This window comes from Nicotiana attenuata, unplaced genomic scaffold (genome assembly GCF_001879085.1).
Source record: "Nicotiana attenuata strain UT unplaced genomic scaffold, NIATTr2, whole genome shotgun sequence".
Taxonomy (NCBI): domain Eukaryota; kingdom Viridiplantae; phylum Streptophyta; class Magnoliopsida; order Solanales; family Solanaceae; genus Nicotiana; species Nicotiana attenuata.
Window position 1 is genome coordinate 34,225 of NW_017672303.1, and position 9,265 is coordinate 43,489.

General features: G+C 41.4%; 1 long non-coding RNA gene across 1 annotated transcript; it reads left to right on the forward strand.

Moving 5' to 3' along the window:
• The first annotated feature begins 3,034 nt into the window (after nt 1–3,034).
• Nucleotides 3,035–8,989, forward strand: LOC109212665. Its single transcript, XR_002065898.1, has 2 exons — nt 3,035–3,476; nt 8,709–8,989. It is a non-coding gene; the product is annotated as an uncharacterized LOC109212665 (long non-coding RNA).
• Nucleotides 8,990–9,265: the final 276 nt, after the last annotated feature.

The following is a 9,265-nucleotide window of genomic DNA, read 5'->3' on the forward strand; positions in this document are numbered from 1 at the left end:
GACTCCCGAAGGTGGGCGATCCCGGTCGTGATACTACCGTGGTCATCCAACCCGTTCATGCTAGTCTCAGTTTCAACAGCCGCAACACCACGATGGATGTTATGAGTGTGGCGGTTTTGGGCATATCAGGAGGACTTTTCCGAGGTTATTGGGCGGCACGTCACAACAGAGTTCTCATGCCATGATTCCGGCACCGGTTGCACCACGGCCCGCTTAGCCAGCTAGAGGTAGGGGTCAGGCAGCCAGAGGTAGAGGTTAGGCCGCTAGAGGTGGAGATCAGGCCACTCGAGGTGGAGGTCATGCCACTAGAAGTAAAGGCCATCCAGTATGTGGTCGTCCTAGGGATGTGGTTCAGAGTGGTGGGGCCCAGCCCTGATGTTATGCTTTCCCAGCCAGGCTTGAGGCGGAGTCATCTGATGCTGTTATCACAGGTACTGTTTCGGTATGCCATAGAGATACTTCAGTCCTATTTGATCCGGGCTTTACTTATTCTTGTGTGTCATCCTATTTTGCTTCATATCTGGTTGTGCATCATGATTCTTTAAGTGCTCTTGTGTATGTTTCCACACCTGTGGGAGATTCTATTGTTGTAAATCGTGTCTATCATTCGTGTGTGGTTATTATTGGGGGTCTTGAGACTAGCGTAGATCTTCTACTTCTCGATATGGTTGATCTTGATGTCATTTTGGGTATGGATTGGATGTCCCCTTATCATGTTATATTGAATTGTCACGCCAAGATGGTGACCTTAGCCTTGTCGGGGTTGCCTCAATTAGAGTTGAGAGGGACTCCTGGCCATTCTAGTTATCTCTTATGTGAAGGCTCGGCATATGGTCGAGAAGGGGTGTCTAGCTTATTTGCCTTATGTCTGTGATTCTAGTGCGGAGGTTCATTCCATGGATTCAGTACCGGTTGTTTGTGAGTTTCTAGAGCTGTTTCCTACATATCTGCCGGGGATGCCACCTGACAAAGATATTGACTTCTGTATTGATTTGGCTCCAAGAACTCGGCCCATTTCTATTCCTCCATACTGCATGCCCCTCTCCCCCCCCATAGTTGAAATAATTGAAGGAGAAGTTACAAGATTTGCTTGATAAGGACTTCATTAGACCTAGTGTCTCGCCCTGGGGTGCACCTGTGTTGTTTGTGAAGAAGAAGGATGGATCGATAGTATGTGCATAGATTATCGGCAGTTGAACAAAGTCACAATCAAGAACAAGTATCCATTGTCGATGATTGATGACATATTTGATCAGCTTCAAGGTGCCAAGGTGTTCTCGAAGATTAATTTGAGGTCTGGTTACCATCAGTAGAGGATTAGGGCATCCGATGTCCCTAAGATAGCTTTTCGGAGTCGATATGGGCATTATGAGTTTCTAGTGATGTCATTTGGGGCTGACAAATGCCCCAACAACATTAATGGATTTGATGAACCGGGTGTTCAAGCCTTATCTGGATTCTTTTGTGATTGTGTTTATTGATGATATCTTGATCTACTCCCGCAGTCGAGAGGAGCATGAGCAGTATCTGCGGATCGTACTTTAAACTCTGAGAAACAGCCAGTTGTATGCTAAGTTTTCAAAATGCGAGCTTTGGTTGAGCTCAGTCGCTTTCTTGGGGCACGTTGTATCAGCAGAGGGGATTTAGGTGGATCCTAAGAAGATTGAGGCAATTCAGAACTGGCCTAGACCCACATCAGCTATGGAGATCCGAAGTTTCTTGGGGTTGGTGGGGTATTACCGTCAATTTGTGGAGGGTTTTTCATCTATTGCAGCCCCGTTGACCAGGTTGACCCAGAAGGGTGCCCCGTTTAGATGGTCAGACGAGTGTGAGAGGAGCTTTCAGAAGCTCAAGACTTCTTTGACTACGGCACCGGTGTTGGTGGTTCCCACAAGTTCAGGATCTTATACGGTATATTGTGATGCATATCGTATTGGGCTTGGTGCGATGTTGATGCACGGCGGCTAGGTGATTGCATATGCATCGCGGCAACCGAAGGTTCACGAGAAGAATTACCCTGTTTATGACTTGAAGTTAGCATCCATTGTTCATGCGCTGAAGATTTGGAGGCACTATCTTTACGGCGTGTCGTCTGAGGAATTCACAGATCATCGGAGTTTGCAGTATTTGTTCAAGAAAAACGAGCTCAACTTAAGGCAAAGAAGGTGGTTTGAGCTATTGAAAGACTATGATATCACCATCTTGTATCATCCTGGGAAGGCCAATGTGGTGGCAGATGCCTTGAGTAGAAATTCAGTGAGTATGGGCAGCCTTGCGTACATTCTAATCAGTTAGAGGCCGCTTGCATTAGATGTTCAGGCTTTGGCCAATTAGTTTGTGGAGTTGGGTGTTTCTGAGCCCAGTCATGTTCTAGCTTGTACAGTCGCTCGATCTTCCTTGTTCGAGCGCATCAGGGAGTGATTGTGTAATGTGTAGACATGTGATTTTTGACCCTCCCCAAGATTTTTTATATTTTAGCGTAAATATTTAGTTTAGATTTAGTATCGCTCTCTTTACCTTATTCTATCTAAAAAAAAAGAATTACAAAAAATATTTTTCCTTATTCTAGCTAGTTGATATTTTGTCTAGTTAGTTTTGTTTTTTGAAAAAAATTAAAAAAAAATATAGTCTTGGCATTTTATTTTCCAAAAAAAAAAAAGATAAGAAGAAAAAGTTCAAAAAATATTTTACATTTTTAGTATATATTGAGTAGTATTTAAATGTCATTAATATAGTAATTATTTGTCTTCTCTAAATATTTTTATTATCTTAAATATATTAGTATCTCTTTAAAGCTATTTTTAATTCATCTTTAGAATAAAGAAAAGAAATGAAGAAAAAAAGAGAAACCCAAAAAAGACATGGTCCAACCCAATTACCCTTAGCCCATTCTTTCAAACTCATTAGCCCACTTAAGTGCAAGATTTAATCCTAGTCATCTATTTCCTTTTAATCCAATGACCATTATCTCTTCTCACCTCCATATAAAATACCCAACTATAGAAACCTAGGATTCCTAATTCAAAAAGTTAAGAAGCTAAGAATCGGCACCTCAAACAAAGAAAAGAAAAGCTCTCATCGTCATTTTCTTTTCTTGGAAAAGGAAAAGCTTCGGTCAATCTCTTATCTTTTCAAAATTGAAAGAAACAGTCATTCCTCCTCCTTGTGAGCTCTCTCGCCAAACCCAGGTCAACCCCGAAACAGCCCCAACACAAGCTAAAAGCTGCTGAAATCAGCTGGGAAACGCAGCAAAAAAGAGCTGCAAAATACCACCCAAAATCCAGCGTAGAGAGCAGCAAAATCAGCTGCGTATCTGCTGAAAGTTCTGGCCAAAAGAAGCAGTGAAACAAGCTGCGAAGTAGCTCGAAAACCAACCAAAAGCTGGCTGAAAATCAACACCAAACAGTCCCCTTTTGCATAAAAAATCGCAGTTCCAAGGTTGAGTCATCGAGGTCGCGTCCATGGTTCCGATCCAGGTTGGTTTTCTTAGCTTCTGTTCAAGTTTAATTGGTGTTTTTCCCTTTCTTGTATATATTGAAGTTTTGTTGAATCGATTTTAGAGGAAAATTTTCCAAAGGTTCATTTCTTCTACTGCCTATGATGCACTCTTTAATCCAGTGAATACTTTATGTTTGTGGTTTGGTCATCTATTGATTTTTGATAGCCCCTGTTTGTTTAATCTTTCTAATGTATGTTTAGATGGATTTATGGGATGCTTATGGAACTTAATTTGAGATTGTGAAAATTAATTGTTTATTGGCTTTTAAGTTGGATATATTGGTCTTTTGCCTATTTAGTAACATTAGTGAAAAGTGAGAAACGCAATTCTGAAAACAGGAGGTCGCGCTGAGCATTTCAGTTGCTGTCGAAATGGTTTTAATTACCTGAATACTGTGATAGCTATTGTCTTAGTCTTTCTCCAAGAAAAATGTTCGGTATTGTTTTCATGACTTGTGCTAAGTGTGTAGTAGCATATATTTAGAAATATTTGGTATTCTTTGTTTTATTTCTAGGCCCTTTAATTAGCTTGAGGCGTGCTATATTAGGCCCAAGACTGAATTGATAACCAATTCATTAAATAATTGAAACATTGTAGGCCTGGGCCTTTCAAGTTAAGTAGCGGATTCGAGCTAAGAGTTTCTTCAGTAACGGAGATCGCCTTGTTCGGGTTCGGACTTGAGCTTGGGGCCCGAGTTTCCTTGAATACCATAATGTTAGTTAATTCATAATATTAACAAATTAAGTTTTTTTTAGAGGCAATTCTTATAGATAATGCTGGTTCGTCTTTAGGTTGTCCTTTAAGAACGAATTGAGGTGTACCGTGCCAAATAAAATCACAAATTGCGTGGCCCTCTTTAATTGCTTTATTAAAAATATTTTAGAAATTCGGGACGTGCCATTTAGCGAATTTTCATGGCCTCCCGCAAAGTTAACAAGACGCTAGCCACTTTAGGCGCGCTTTTTAATAATTTTACCTTCTTAACTACGGGTGTGCATTTCATGCGACCCAAATCCAAATCCCAAAACGTTGAATAAGAGGTGTCAAGGATCCGGGTGCATTTCATGTGACGTGATCTAAAAACACGCTCTTAAACGACGTTCACTTTCATAAAAACTAATTAAAAGCGGTTAAACAATTCTAAAATTGCAATAGGATAACATATATTAAAATCAGACTTTAGCCAAATATAGCAGTTGAGCGACCGTGCTGGAACCACGGAACTCGGGAGTGCCTAACCCTTTCTCCCGGGTTAACAGAATTCCTTACACGGATTTCTGGTTCGCGACTGTTAAACAGAGTCAAACCTTTTTCCTCGATTCGGGATTCAAACCGGTGACTTGGGACACCATAAATCTCCCAAGTGGCGACTCTGAATCTCTTAATAAAATGAATCCCGTTTCGGTTGTCCTTTAATTGGAAAAACTCCTTTATTATATCCCTTCCCGGGGTATAGTAAGAAAAAGGGAGGTGTGACATAATGACCCTAATTTGCTTTTCCTTAGGGACATAGTGCGGCACGGTGATGCCAAGCAGGTTACGGTCGGAGATGGTGGAGTTCTAAAGATGTAAGGTCGTGTTTGTGTGGCCTAATGTAGATGGACTTCGTGAGTAGATTCTTGAGGAGGTCCACACTTCCCGGTATTCTATTCTTCCGAGTGCGGTCAAGATGTATCAGGACTTGCGGCAGCATTATTGGTGGAGCAGGCTGAAGAAGGACATAGTTGTGTATATAGCTCGGTATCTAAATTGTCAGCAAGTAAAGTACGAACATCAGGCACCTGGTGGTTTGCTTAAGAAGATAGATATACCTGAGTGGAATTGGGAGTGTATCACTATGAATTCCGTTGTTGGACTCCCACAGACTCAGAGGAAGTTTGATGCACTTTGGGTAGTTGGCAGAGATTTACATCCGCTAGATCGTCCGTCTTCAAAGTGTGCTCGTGTCTATCATTTCTGATCGAGATACGCAGTTCACCTTGCATTTCTGGAGGGCGGTATAGTGTGAGTTGGGCACGCATGTTAAATTGAGCACAACATTTCATCCTTAGGCGGACGGGCAGTCCGAAGACACTAGAAGAGTTATGCCCGACCGTAGAGTTCGTGATGTTGCATTCATGGTCGGGGAGAGAGTGTTGCTCTGGGTATCACCGATAAAAGGGTTTAATGATGTTTGGAAACAAGGGCAAGTTGAGCCCAAGGTACATCGGACCTTTTGAGATTCTTCAGAAAATGGGTAAGGTCACTTACAAGCTCGCATTGCCACCTAGTTTGTTAGCAGTTCATCCAGTATTCCATGTGTCCATGCTCCGGATGTACAACGGTGATCCGTCACATGTGCTAGATTTTAGCTCTGTCTAGTTGGATAAGGATTTGACTTATGAGGAGGAGTCGGTGGCTATTCTAGCCCGATAGGTTCGTTAGTTGAGATCAAAGAGTTATCCTTCAGTTCGAGTGTAGTGGAGAGGTCAACCGATTGAGGCAGCTACTTGGGAGTCCAAGTCAGACATGCAGAGTAGATATCCATACATTTTCACCAGTACAGGTACTTCTCTATGTTCGTTCGAGGACGAACGATTATTTTAGAGGTGGAGAATGTGATGACCTGATAGGTCATCTTATGTTTTAGAACCTTATTCTGTGTTTCGAAGCCTTAAAAACCTCATTGTTAGCCTTCCTTGATTTTCGTGCGCAGTCCTGGTATTGATCCGGAAAGGCTATATGTTAAAAACTGATAAAAATAAGAATTTTGCCTTAAAAATTTGTTTGAGTTGACTACGGTCAACGTTTTGGGCAGACAGACTCATATCCGAATTTTGATGGTCCCAGTGGGTCCGTATGAAATATGGGACTTGGGCGTATGCCTAGAATCGAATTCGGAGGTCTCTAGCTCGAGTTATTAATATTTGTTTAAAAATTAGAAGTTTGAAAGTTTAATGATTCTTAAAAATTGACTGATGTTTGACCTTGTTAATACCGGGTCCGTATTTTGGTTACGGAGCTCGGTACTGGTCCATTATAATATTTATGACTTTTTCTGTTAAATTTTGTGAGAAACGGAAATGGTTTGACGTGATTCGGACGCTCGGTTGTGAAAATATAAGTTTTAAAGTTTTCTTGAAAATTTCATTTGATTTGGTGTTCAATTCGTAGTTCCGGGTGTTATTTTGGCGATTTGATCGTGCGAGCAAGTTCATCTGATGTTTTTGGACTTGTGTGCATATTTGGTTTGGAGCCTCGAGGGCTCGGGTGAGTTTCGGATAGGCTACGAAGTGAATTAGACTTAGAAAATCTGGTTTTCTACAGTTTCAGGTGTCTTATGGTTTTCTTCTTCGTGTTCGCAAAGGTACTCTCGCGAACACGAAGAGTGAGATGGGGATGGGTGGAATTTCTTCTTCGCGAACGCAGAGTAGTGGGGGCATTACCCTTCACGAACGCAACCAGTCTGTCACGAACGCGTAGGCATGGGACCTGAGGGAGGGGTCAGGCATTTCTTCTATGCGAACACTAGCACTTGCTTGCAAACGCGTAGGCCATGGGGGAGCAGCCTTCGCGAACGCGAAAGCCACTTGGGCTGCTGCACATCGCGAACGTGTCAGGCCCTTCGCGAACGCGAAGAAGGCCTGACGCCCAGACCATTAAACATTTCAAAACGGGATTTCTCCCATTTTTCATAACCCTTCCATTAGAGCTCGGCTTAGGTGCGATTTTGAAGAGAAAACTTAACACCAATTCTTAGGTTTGTACTGTTTAACTCATTTTCTTCCATTTCTAACATCATTCATTAATTCCTAGCCCTAAGTTTTGTTCTTCCATGGTAGAAAACTAGGGATTGAGGAAGAATGGGGTTTTTTTGCGAATTGGGGATTTAGACCTCAAATTGAGGTCGGATTCCAAAATTAATTTCATAATTGGGCTCGGGGGTAAATGGCTAAATGGATTTCGGTTCGAACCTCGGGTTTTGACCAGCGGGCCCGAGGTTAACTTTTGAATTTTTGGGGGAATGTTAGGGAAATCTAAATTTATGCATTTTAATTGATTTCATTAGCAATATTTGATATTATTGAGTTAATTGTGGCTAGATACGAGTGGTTTGGAGACGGATTCTAGGGGAAAGGCCCCGGTAGAGCTTTGAATTGACTGCGGAGTGAGGTAAGTATTGTGTCTAACCTTGACTTGAGAGAATTGGGAACCCTCGGACTATGTGCTATGTGATTCTCATGTGAGCAACGTATATGCGAGGTGACGAGTGCTTATACACCGCCGAATAATCTGATTTCCCTGATTTTCTACTTTTCCTTAATTATTTCTTTCATTGCCTTAATGTTATATGCCTTAAGTGCTTTCCATGTTTAACTGCTACCTGTTAATCAATATGTCTCCTGTTAATGATGTTAGTTCTTTGCATAGTTTCATGATTCCCTACTATTTGCTTAAATTGACTTACTTGCACCTACTAATTGTCAATTACAGGATTGGTCTCGCTGAGTAGTAATACTCGAGTAGATTCCTATATTGTACAAGGTTCCTTTTTTGGTTCAGTTTGTTATTTATTGATCGTAAATGTTCTTGTGGTCTGAACTGTTGATTTGACTGTGCACATTGTGTATTTGGTACTGATATGGTGGGATCGGACTGTACGCCGCAGCATGTGTAATAAGGGTGGATTGATATGGTGGAATAAAGGTCAATTTGTGATGTATGGTAGGATCGGGTTGTGCGCAGCAACATGTGGAATAAGGGTGGATTGATTTGGTAAAATAAGGGTGGATTATGATACTGATATCGATATATGGTGGTATCGGGTTGCACGCCACAACATTTATATAGTATTTCTGTTGTTGATGTTATTACGGTGAAATAAGGGAGGATTCTGTGTTGTACGGTGGGATTGGATTGTGTGTTGCAACAACCTATGTGTTTTCATTTCTTGAGTTGTGTTTGGTTTTCGGTATTCTCACTTGAAATGCTAAGGATTGGTAATTCTGGACGACACTGGTTTATCTTTTGAGGCTGTAGTTATTATTTTCAGTTGACAGCTTCATCCTATTCAATATTTCTATTTTTCTGTCATTATTATTTACTGCGTACATGTTGTAGTGTAGGTGTCCGCCTTAGCCCCATCACTACTTCGTTTAGGTTTGGCTCGACACTTACAAAGAACATGGGGTCGGTTGTACTCATACTACACTTTGTACTTCTTGTGCAGATTTTGGAGTCGGTCCCATCGGCGGCTATTAGCGTGCTTGGATTGATCAGCTCAGCGGAGACTTGAGGTATAATTGTTTAGTGCCCGCGGCTCCTGGAGTCTCCTTCTTTAATTTTAATTAGTTATGTATTTTCATTCAGACAACTTGGTACTTTTTTTAGACCCTTGTATGTATTAATCTAGTAGCTCGTGCACTTGTGACACCGGGTTCAGGGATTTGTAGTAGATATTTGGCAGTATTAGCTTCTGCGTTCATATCGTAGATTATTTCAGTTATTTCACTTATTTCTCATATTTAATTCAACTATTTAAAATGGATAATATGTTCTAACGTTGGCTTGCCTAGCAAGTGAAATGTTAGGCGCCATCATGGTCCCAACGGTAGAAATTCCGGGTTGTGAAAATTAGCCCCGATCCCTTATTTACTGCTTCCTCTATTTCAGTTTTTATGCTAATGTGACTTTTCGGGTTAGTCGGTTCGGGTCCGGAGGGATTTCAGAATGAATTGAACACATAGTCTCATGTTTGGAAGCATAAGTTGAAATGGTTGACTGGAT